This window comes from Phoenix dactylifera, unplaced genomic scaffold (assembly GCF_009389715.1).
Source record: "Phoenix dactylifera cultivar Barhee BC4 unplaced genomic scaffold, palm_55x_up_171113_PBpolish2nd_filt_p 001063F, whole genome shotgun sequence".
NCBI classification, from domain to species: domain Eukaryota; kingdom Viridiplantae; phylum Streptophyta; class Magnoliopsida; order Arecales; family Arecaceae; genus Phoenix; species Phoenix dactylifera.
Window position 1 is genome coordinate 19,364 of NW_024068411.1, and position 11,996 is coordinate 31,359.

Sequence of the window (11,996 nt, forward strand, 5' to 3'; positions counted from 1 at the left end):
GGCATGAGTCGACCCAACCTCCAAAGAACCTCAAAATGCAAAGGAAAAATGCTCTCTGGATTTACTGAGAGGGTCGACCCACACAGTGGTTGAGTCGACCCAAGCTTGAGTCGACCCAAACCCTGAGAGGGTCGACCCAAAGGCAAGACAGAAAGACAGACAGAAAATGGTTCTCTGGAATTACTGAGAGGGTCGACCCAAGAAGAAGTTGAGTCGACCCAAGTGAACTTTGAGTCGACCCAAGAAGAGGTTGGGTCGACCCAAGTGAAGGAAGTTTGAAATTCATGTTTCTGTATTCTCTGAGAGGGTCGACCCAAGGAATGTTTGAGTCGACCCAAGGCCAAGTTGGGTCGACCCAAGGACAGGTTGAGCCGACCCAAACACGGGCTGAACAGTAACGGATAGTTCTGCAGATGTACTTTTTGTCCTTCCCAAGGTCAGTAACGGCTAGTTTTTGAATTCTAACCATTGGGGCTTGACCAAAGAAGGTGGGAGGCTATTTAAAGGGGCACTATTCATCAGAGAGCAATATCTTTTGAGAGGTCTATCAAAGAATACACAAGAATACAAAAGTGCCCTAATCTTCTTCATCAAGAGCTTCATTCAAAAATCAAAGAAAGGGATTGAGCAGATTCAAAGAGGCATCAAGAGCTCCTTCCCCCATTGAAGAGTGAAGCTTCCTTGACAAAGAAGAGCCAAGCGACTTCAAAGCGATAATTTCTTTCTAACTCTTCTTCATTGCTCATATTGTTCTATATGCTCATTTAGGAGTTTAAATCTTTTCTTTTCATTTGTTTGAATACTTTGTAAAGGTTCGTTGGTGAGCCCGCAAAACCAACAAAGGTTTTTGGTAAACCCGGAAAACCAAAGTTGTAAAGGTTCGTTGGTGAGCCCGCAAAACCAACAAGGTTTTTGGTGAACCCGGAAAACCAAAGTTGTATAGGTTCGTTGGTGATCCCGTAAAACCAACAAGGTTTTTGGATTGTGAGCCCGGAAAACAATCCAACTGTAATCTGCGAGATTATAGTGAATTCCCAAGGGTACGCTTGGGGAGTGGACGTAGGTGCTAAGGAGAGCACCGAACCACTATATATTGTTGTGTTTGGATTGTGTTTGTGCTTTCATTCTCTCTTGCTTTACTTTCTATTCTTGCATTAGTTTAACTCACTCTAATAACCTAAGAAAGCATCCATCGCATTTAACTAAGAAAGTTTTAAAAGCACTAAAGTAAAGAAGAAACCAATTCACCCCCCCCCCCCCTCTTGGCTTGTCACCTTGGGCAACACCCCTTAGGCATGGGATTCATCTCTCCAAAAAGATGTGCCCCAACACATCTGAAGAGATTCAACGCATGAGCAAGATCCCTTATGCTTCGGCACTAGGGAGTCTCATGTATGCCATGCTGTGTACACGACCTGATATAGCCCTTGCTGTGAGTATCTAATAGTCAACTTTAAAGACCACGCAATAGCACGTATCTAGTAGGATAGTGATTACGGGTATCGATCCACAGGGATTGGGGTACAGTTGTTTTTCTTAAAAAAATATTTGAAAAAAAAAGTTTGTGGAGAAAATTAAACTAAGAAATTTAATAAAAGAAAATACAATTAAAAGGATATCAGTTCGAGGGAACCTAGGGCAGAAAATTCACCACTAACATCGGAACAAGGGTTATTTGTATTTTAATTTATTCTTGGATAAACATGCAAATTGGCTACAAGCCTAATAAGCATTCAAATAAAATGTCATAAAAGTAATTTGGGAATAATCCATCTTCAGTTGGCATGCAATGTCTACCCTAATCTAAAGTGGTAGCACACCACATCTTCCTTAAGCATGGACTATCTTATATTTACCTAGTGATCATGAAGAATAATTGCATAAACTTCACATTTAAAATCACAGAAATTAAACATGAGATAAAAGAAGATATTCATTAAAAACAATAAGTTCATACAACCCCAAGAATATAAAATAAAATATAAAATCCGTATCCCTTTGTTAGCGCTGCATCCAGCCCCAGTGAAGAGATTAGGCTTCCATGCAGTGGTGGACGGCAGCAGCGGCACGGCAACGGGCTTCCATCACGATCGGCTTCCTCTGCCTCAGCACTTCATTTTTTTTATATGGAAAGTGTTTCCCGAAATGCCCAAACTATTCTCCCTCCTTTTATTTCTTCTTCTTCCCGTGGGATTTGACCTGAGAGAGATAGGTTCATGGGGTCCGTCTCCTCCCCTTTTATAGCCTCCACCAGCCTTCTCCTCTCCCCTGTTTCGAGTTCAGAGGATAAGCTTGAATGTGGGATAAGGATGGAAGCGGCTGGATGGAGCTGAAATTTGTTGGCTGCGGGAGATCCGGACGCGGGAGAAGTTGGAGCTGGATCTCAGATGAGAGCTTAGATGGTGATCCGGAGGACGTTGAGCTGCTGATCCTTGGAGTGGGGAGAAGCTTTAACGCGGCAGACGGCTGGGATGCTGGGGAGCTGGTCGCGGAATGGATGAGGTTGATCCGGAACAGGGGAGATGATCCATGGAATCAATCTAGAATGTTGGGAGGAATGTTGGAATTGGATTCGGTCGGCTGGAAGATGAAGACGGGCACCAGGGGGAACCTGGGAAAGATTCCGAAGAAGAAAAGATGACCCGTGAGCTAATGTGTTCTGTTTCCGTGAAGTCTGGGAAGAAGAATCGGAAGCCATGAAGTTGGGATTTCGGCTGAGAGGAACCAATCGGTTGGGAACGAGTTGGGTTGTTCATGGGATGAGGATGAATACGGAGACGTATAAGTTGAAACAGGGGATTCTTCTGTGGTCAATTAATCCGAATAGGAGGGAGTGTGGATGATGGAATCAATCCATAATGCTACGGACGCTTAGAAGCTTTGGAACGGCTGGCCATGGGATCGGAAGATTCGGCATTTGTGCTGCTGGAAGGATGGTTCTGGAAGAGATTGATTCGTGGGGGAAGAAGGTTATCCGGAAGAGAATGAGAGCTGGAAGATCTGGGAGTTTGGGAGTTAATCGCGGAAGAGATGAAGGTGGCTTGGGCTTATCCGTGGGATAAGGAGGATCTCGGTTGGTTTGGACGCTGGAATGATTCGGCTGGGGATAAACTGGGAACAGGGGATAGCGAGGACGGGGATGCATGATTGATGCCCACGGCTGAAGATGTGGGATGATGCAGTTGGGATAATGTTCACGAACGGAAGGAGATGGGATTCCAGAAGAATGGAAGTTTGAATCATGGAAGATGGTGGGACGTGGGAGATGGCAGATTACTCTCGTTCGGAAGCAGAGAATAACTCGGGATAGGGGAGGATGGGAGATGATATGCGATTGGCCAGGACGAGCGTGAACTGAGAGGATCTCGGCTGGGAAATAATCCAGATGAAGACGTGGCTTTGGTTGTTTCATGGGGTTCGGATAAGGAAATGTTCCTTGGGTCTCGACTCTGTTCCGGCTGTGGAGAATGTGATCCGAAACACTGGGATGAGCATGGGATGGAGATACGATGGAAAGATAAAATCTGGGAGGAGACGTGGAAGATAGTCGGGATGAGTGTTATTACAAACGGGATGTGAAACAGGGGAATATTGGTTGCTTGATCCGAACGGGAGAAGAGAAGATCACAACGGGATGAAGCTTGGAGTTGGTTGGGAGATAGGATAAGGATGGAACGATGTGGAAGAAACCTGGGAGAAGGTGACGTGGAGGAAAAAGGATTTTAGTTGGAGATGATTTCATGAGACATGAGGTCAGCTGAGAAGTCTTGGGATGACCCTGTTCTTTGGACATGGAACAGGGGAGATTGGGAATGCTTAGAAGACATTATGACGTGGCTGAGATGTGGTGGAAGAATAGGGAGATGATGTGTAAGACTTGATACGTGGATGGCTTGCACATGGAATTTTAGGAAGACTTTGAATAGCTAATCGCGAATGTGATAATGATCAGATAGTACAATGTAACGAAAGTTTGAACTCGATTGGATGCGAAAGAAATAGGAGAGTGGGGCTGGACCGGGGTGCATGTCATTCGAGTTCAGGGATCATCCGAAATAAGTTTGACTCGACCTGCATATATTAGATTCGACCTGCATACATTAGGCTCAATTAATAAATAACTAAATCAAACTCGAATTAATTTATTAAAATGCAATGATGAGGGTAACACATTTTTTAGTTAAATTTACAAAATATGTGAATTAAAATAATGATAAGTGCTATGAATAAGATATTAATTTATGCATTATTTAGCACTTATCACACCCCCCAACCTACATTTTGCTAGTCCTCAAGCAAAATAAAAAAAAAAACTAACTCATTTTCGCAGGAATCGCGATTGCATTTACCATATGCAATAAGGCTTTAAACCCCTAGGTGGCCCTAGTGGACGAGTTTTGTCTCGTGAGGGTTTCCGGCGCAGCTACCACAAACTACTGTCGAAAGAATTTATTTCATTGTTTTATAAAATCTAATTTCAAATGCCTTAATGTCAAGAATTTCTAAAGCACACAAAGTTTTAATTGCTAAGTTAGTCCAAAGCCTAGGTCAAAATGCAACTTAAGTTGAAATCATTAAGTTTCCATTAGGGAGTTGTAAAATTTATTTATACTTGGGTGCTCGGTGATATCCGGACCATACACAAGCTAAGGCTTTAGATTTTCCAAAATACTGCTAAAGCTGGTAGTTTCCAAGAATTGGTCAGATAAAACCTAATCACTGATTCAAAATCATCCTATTTTGCAGGATTCCGAGAGTTGTGGATGTTTACTTTAATACCTCATGGGCTTTATCTGTAATATTCCAGTTTATCCGAATTTTTACAATGACGGCTTTCACACTATCGTCTTTTTCAAGGTCAATATTATTTCTCTTTCTTTTTTTTATGCACTTTTACTCTTGTAATGATTCCTCCGTGTAACGAGCATTCAGTCAACACTCCCACACTAGATGGCATAAGGTGTTGGGCATCAAGACTCCCCTACGATCCTATGCTCGGATTCATCATCACAAGCCCGCTGACCTTTGACAATAGGTAGCCCTTTTCGATGTACCTGACTAAATTCACTCTTTCTTTTTTTTTCTATTTTTTTATTTTTTTATTTTTTTATTTTTATTTTTATTTACTTTTTTTAGATAAAAGTGAATTAGATAAGTATGATTCATCAGGACTCAAGGTTGCTACCAGACTTAACAACATAATGTTGAACCTAACCCTTAGAAGTGTAGGCCATATGTGTTGTGAAATTCCAAAGTAAAAATTATCTTACAACTCGCTAAAAGAACTTTTAATAAAAAGAACTCAAATTGACTTTCTCCTGACTAGTTATTGGGCTTTTTTAGATTTTATATACTTTGTATGTTTATCATTTCAGCACTAAAGCATAGAAATTAGTTTTTTTTTTGAGATAAACTTATTTAAAAATACGAAAATGTAAAAAATTTCTTCAAAAATTTGAATCCTATACCCCCCAACCTAGATCAGACATTGCCCTCAATGTTTTTTTTAAATATTATATTATATATATATATATATTATTGTTTTTATTTTGTTTTAGTTTGGACGAAAATATGATGCAGATGGAGGATAGAAGCATTTTACCGTAGTTGCATCAGTAATATGAGGGATCCTGTTAAGAAAATAACAAAAAAAATGTGACAAGAAAATATGCAAAAATAACCTACGAGAATTGGGTTGCCTCCCAACAAGCGCTAAGTTTGACATCTTCAGCCAGACGCAGCGCATCCATATCAAATCATACCGGGTTCATGCCGAGTTCTCAAAGGAAGAAAATTTGTGGGAAACTGATTGTTGGGCATAGAGTTGACTGCTTCTATGGCCTTTTCTATAGCAACGTCAAAATGGGCCAAGCATGTTTTCAGAGGGTCATCTGCCAAAATATAGGAAACGGTTTCTTCTACAAGATCGTCCATTTTGTCTATTAGGAAGCACTCAACTTCCTTTGCGGGTTGATCAGAGGCACGAAATATATTTAACTTGACCTTCATATTCCCAAAAGATATATTCATCACCCCAGTTCTACAATTTATACTCGCATTGGCTGTAGCTAAAAAGGGACGACCTAGAATCATAGGGATCTGTTTCTTAAGATTAGGCACAGGTTCCATATCAAGGACGATAAAATCGACTAGGAAATAGAATTTGTCTACCTTGACTAGGACGTCTTCAATTGTTCCTCGTGGTATTTTTACAGATCGATCAGCCAATTGAAGGGATACCGAGGTTGGTTTTAACTCACCTAACCTAAGTTTCTCATAAACTGAGTAAGGTAAAAGATTGACACTTGCCCTTAGATCTAAGAGTGCTTGATCAATGAAATTATTTTCTAAGACACAGGAGATGGTGGGAGCACCAGAATCTTTGAATTTCGAAGGGGTGTTATGTTGGAGAATAGAACTCACTTGCTCAGTTAGGAAGACCTTTTTAGGCACATGTGTCCTAGATTTTCGTTTTTGGGTACAAAGGTCTTTGAGAAATTTGGCATAGGAGGAAACTTGTCGAATAGCATCAAAAAGTGGGAGGTTGATTTTAACTTGTTTGAAAACCTCCATCATCTTCTCTAGTGAAGTTTCCTTTTTGCCAAAGGGAGAGGGTGAATTAAGAGCGTCAGGAAATGGGACTTTTGGAATGTGAGTTTTGGCAGAAGGTGGACTAGCTGAAGAAGACGAAGGTTTTAGATTTTCATTTAACACATTTCTATCCTCTTCTTTACCTTCCTTATTGTTACCCTCCCCAATCTTATTGTCTACTACACGCCCACTCCTTAGGGTAGTCAAAGCATTGGCTTGTTCATGATGAATTGTATTTAGTTGATTTTCTTGAGCCATGTATTGTCCCCTTGGATTACTCACTGGTTGGCTTGGAAGCTTTCCTTCCTCTCGCTTGTTTAATGTATTAGCTAGTTGCCCCATTTAGGATTCTAGCTTGGCGATGGATTGCGTGTGAGAGTGCACCAATTGTGTAATGGTTTCCAAACCTTGAAAGGAGGTCAACACTTTCTCCTCAAAGGCTGTGTTTCTTTGGGGTGCTGGAGAAGAGACATGTTGAAATTATGAATAGTGAGTAGGAGGACGGTTCGGATGAACATTCTGGAACGGTTGAAAGTTTTGGGAATAAGGTTGGGAGGTATTGGGAGTCTGCTGCTTCCAAGAGAAGTTTGGATGGTTGCGCCACCCCGGGTTATAAGTGTTAGAATACGGATCATTACCCGGTCGGGACTGTGTTTGGGCAACATTAACTTGTTCTTGCACAAATTCAGGGAATTGAGCTGCCGAAGGGCATTCATGAATAGGGTGAGACAGGCTAGAACAAAGAGCACAAACTTGTGCTTGGAGAAAGTTTGAAAGCTGTTCTCTAGACATTAGCTGGTCCAACTTGCGGGATAGTGCATCTACTTTGTCTGATAGACCTATGGACTGGCTAACTTCATATATGGTCCCTTTTCTTTGAGAACTCGGGGGTGCTTGACGAGCGGAGGAGACATGGTGGAGGGAATTTTCATTGAGGTTTTCAAACATCTGCCATGCCTCATGCTCACTCTTAAGCATGAAAGTTCCCCCACAAGAAGCATCAACCATCTGACGGTTTCGTTCAGATAACCCGTCATAAAAGCATTGCACTAGTTGCCATTTGGGTATTTGATGATGCGGGCATTTTCGGAGTAAGTATCTAAATTTTTCCTAGGTTTTATGAAATTCTTCTCCGTCAGATTGGGAGAAGCTCGTGATCGCACGCCTAAATTGGTTTGTTCTTCCTATGAAAAAATATTTCTTTAGAAATTCATGTTGCATTTGAGCCCAAAAGAGAATAGAATTGGCTTCTAATGAATGGAGCCATTGTTTAGCTCCATCCTTAAGGGAAAAAGGAAACAGCCTAAGTTTCAGAGCATCATCAGTGAAGTTCTGAATTTTGACAGTAGTGCAAATCTCAAGAAACTCATCCAAATGTTTATATGGGTCTTCATTATTAAGTCCATAAAAAGAAGGAAGCATTTGGATGACACTAGACTTAATTTCAAACTGTACAGCAGCAGTGGTATCAGGTAGTCGAATACAAGATGGAGAGGTATAAATGGAAGGAGTAAAGTACTCCTTTAACAGTTTGGGTTGCTCTTCAGCCATCTCGACAGGTGGTGCAGATCCTATGGTTCTATAGGAGCGGATTTCGGCTCGAAGGGTCCTAATAGAACGCTCTATTTCAGAATCAAAAGGTACTAATTCAGGAGATCTGGAACGACACCCTAGCATACACTAATACCTTTCTGATCAGTCAAGTACAGTCAAGCATGCACTAAAAGAAAAACACATCAATTCCTTGTATTTGCCCTAAAATCACTAGATAGCTCCTAACTGGTTTGAAGAGGGCACATAAGCCTCCAATCCGGTCTAATGACTGAGTTGACTAAGTAAGCTCCCAGGTAAGTGGGGGGGTCACGATGCGTTGCAAAGGTCCCACTTAAAAACCACTTGCCTCGAACATATGAACTGTCTTCCTTGGGACAAAGTTTGCCTCGACATCAACTGAGCCATAGTACGAAATTGGTACAACTTTCGGTGATCTTCGTCCTATTGAGCTCGAATGTCCCTAGGGGCCAACATCTAATTGATTTTAATTAAAGTGGTAACTATGTGAGAATTGATTTACCTAATTTGGGCAAGAATCTGGTGATGGAATCCAGTTCTTATCTTATTGGGGTGATTGCCCTTACTATGTGCGGATTAATTGGTGTATGTGTATCAAGCATGCATTCACACTTTTACTAAAATTAAAATCAAACAATCACCACAAAATTTCAAGCAAACTGGAAATCAATTTAAATAAGAAAGATTCAGATGTTACCAAAAAGAATTTCTCCAGCAATTTTTTTTATTTTTAGGCAAACCTCTACAGCATTCCTTCTCCAGCAGTTCCCTTTTTGATTGTCCCTGTCTTCCTCTTTGATTCCTGATCAAATAATACCCAAAATAAAAACCAAAAATTAGTAAGAGAGAAGAAAAGGGGTAATTAAAGTAACAAAAATAGGAAATATTTTTATTTTATTTTAGAGATATATATATATTTAAAGTTTTTTTTACATATATGAAAAGAAAAACAACTATACTAACAATCCCCGGCAACGGTGCCAAAAATTGATAGTCAACTTTAAAGACCATGCAATAGCACGTATCTAGTAGGATAGTAATTACGGGTATCGATCCAATCAGGGATTGGGGTACAGTTATTTTTCTTAAAAAAATATTTGAAAAAAAAAGTTTGTGGAGAAAATTAAACTAAAAAATTTAATAAAAGAAAATGCAATTAAAAGGATATCAGTTCGAGGGAACCTAGGGTAGGAAATTCACCACTAACATCGAAACAAGGATTATTTGTATTTTAATTTATTCTTGGATAAACATGCAAATTGGCTGCAAGCCTAATAAGCATTCAAATAAAATGTCACAAAAGTAATTTGGGAATAATCCATCTTCAGTTGGCATGCAATGTCTACCCTAATCTAAAGTGGTAGCACACCACATCTTCCTTAAGCATGGACTATCTTATATTTACCTAGTGATCATGAAGAACAATTGTATAAACTTCACATTTAAAATAACAGAAATTAAACGTGAGATAAAAGAAGATATTCATTAAAAACAATAAGTTCATACAACCCCAAGAATATAAAATAAAATGTAAAACCCGTATCCCTTTATTAGGGCTGCATCCAGCCCCAGTGAAGAGATTAGGCTTCCATGCAGTGGTGGACGGCAGTAGCGGCACAGCAACGGGCTTCCATCACGATCGGCTTCCTCTGCCTCAGCACTTCATTTTTTTATATGGGAAGTGTTTCCCGAAATGCCCAAACTATTCTCCCTCCTTTTATTTCTTCTTCTTCCCGTGGGATTTGGCCTGAGAGAGATAGGTTCATGGGGTCCGTCTCCTCCCCTTTTATAGCCTCCACCAGCCTTCTCCTCTCCCCTGTTTCGAGTTCAGAGGATAAGCTTGAATGTGGGATAAGGATGGAAGCGGCCGGATGGAGCTGAAATTTGTTGGCCGCGGGAGATCCGGACGTAGGAGAAGTTGGAGCTGGATCTCGGATGAGAGCTTAGATGGTGATCCGGAGGACGTTGAGCTGCTGATCCTTGGAGTGGGGAGAAGCTTTAACGCGGCAGACGGCTGGGATGTTGGGGAGCTGGTCGCGGAATGGATGAGGTTGATCCGGAACAGGGGAGATGATCCATGGAATCAATCTAGAATGCTGGGAGGAATGTTGGAATTGGATTCGGTCGGCTGGAAGATGAAGACGGGCACAAGGGGGAATCTGGGAAAGATTCGGAAGAAGAAAAGATGACCCGTGAGCTAATGTGTTCTGTTTCCGTGAAGTCTGGGAAGAAGAATCGGAAGCCATGAAGTTGGGATTTCGGCTGAGAGGAAGCAATCTGTTGGGAACGAGTTGGGTTGTTCACGGGATGAGGATGAATACGGAGACGTATAAGTTGAAACAGGGGATTCTTCTGTGGTCAATTAATCCGAATAGGAGGGAGTGTGGATGATGGAATCAATCCATAATGCTACGGACGCTTAGAAGCTTGGGAACGGCTGGCCATGGGATCGGAAGATTCGGCATTTGTGCCGCTGGAAGGATGGTTCTGGAAGAGATTGATTCGTGGGAGAAGAAGGTTATCCGGAAGAGAATGAGAGCTGGAAGATCTGGGAGTTTGGGAGTTAATCGCGGAAGAGATGAAGGTGGCTTGGGCTTATCCGTGGGATAAGGAGGATCTCGGTTGGTTTGGACGCTAGAATGATTCGGCTGGGTATAAAATGAGCTGGGAACAGGGGATAGCGAGGACGGGGATGCATGATTGATGCCCACGGCTGAAGATGCGGGATGATGCAGTTGGGATAATGTTCACGAACGGAAGGAGATGGGATTCCAGAAGAATGGAAGTTTGAATCATGGAAGATGGTGGGGGACGTGGGAGATGGCCGATTACTCTCATTCGGAAGCAGAGAATAACTCGGGATAGGGGAGGATGGGAGATGATATGCGATTGGCCAGGACGAGCGTGAACTAAGAGGATCTCGGCTGGGAAATAATCCAGATGAAGACGTGGCTTTGGTTGTTTCATGGGGTTCGGATAAGGAAATGATCCTTGGGTCTCGACTCTGTTCCGGCTGTGGAGAATGTGATCCGAAACGCTGGGAAGAGCATGGGATGGAGATACGATGGAAAGATAAAATCTAGGAGGAGACGTGGAAGATAGTCGGGATGAGTGTTATTACAAACGGGATGTGACACAGGGGAATATTGGTTGCTTGATCCGAACGGGAGAAGAGAAGATCACAACGGGATGAAGCTTGGAGTTGGTTGGGAGATAGGATAAGGATGGAACGATGTGGAAGAAACCTGGGAGAAGGTGACGTGGAGGAAAAAGGATTTTAGTTGGAGATGATATCGTGAGACATGAGGTCGGCTGAGAAGTCTTGGGATGACCCTGTTCTTTGGACATGGAACAGGAGAGATTGGGAATGCTTAGAAAACATTATGACGTGGCTGAGATGTGGTGGAAGAATAGGGAGATGATGTGTAAGACTTGATATGTGGATGGCTTGCACATGGAATTTTAGGAAGACTTTGAATAGCTAATCACGGATGTGATAATGACCAGATAGTACAATGTAACGAAAATTTGAACTCGATTGGATGCGAAAGAAATAGGGGAGTGGGGCTGGACCGGGGTGCGTGTCATTCGGGTTCAGGGATCATCCGAAATAAGTTTGACTCGACCTGCATATATTAGATTCGACCTGCATACATTAGGCTCAATTAATAAATAACTAAATCAAACTCGAATTAATTTATTACAATGCAATGATGAGGGTAACACATTTTTTAGTTAAATTTACAAAATATGTGAATTAAAATAATGATAAGTGCTACGAATAAGATATTAATTTATGCATTATTTAGCACTTATCAGTGTCACTAGCAGAT

At 41.5% G+C, this 11,996-nt stretch overlaps 1 long non-coding RNA gene across 1 annotated transcript; it reads right to left on the reverse strand.

The window, feature by feature from the left end:
- Positions 1 to 1,915: 1,915 nt before the first annotated feature.
- LOC120107892 lies at positions 1,916 to 8,920 on the reverse strand. Its single transcript, XR_005509497.1, has 2 exons — positions 8,861 to 8,920; positions 1,916 to 4,091 (listed from the first exon to the last, which is right to left on the reverse strand). It is a non-coding gene; the product is annotated as an uncharacterized LOC120107892 (long non-coding RNA).
- Between the last annotated feature and the right edge of the window lie 3,076 nt (positions 8,921 to 11,996).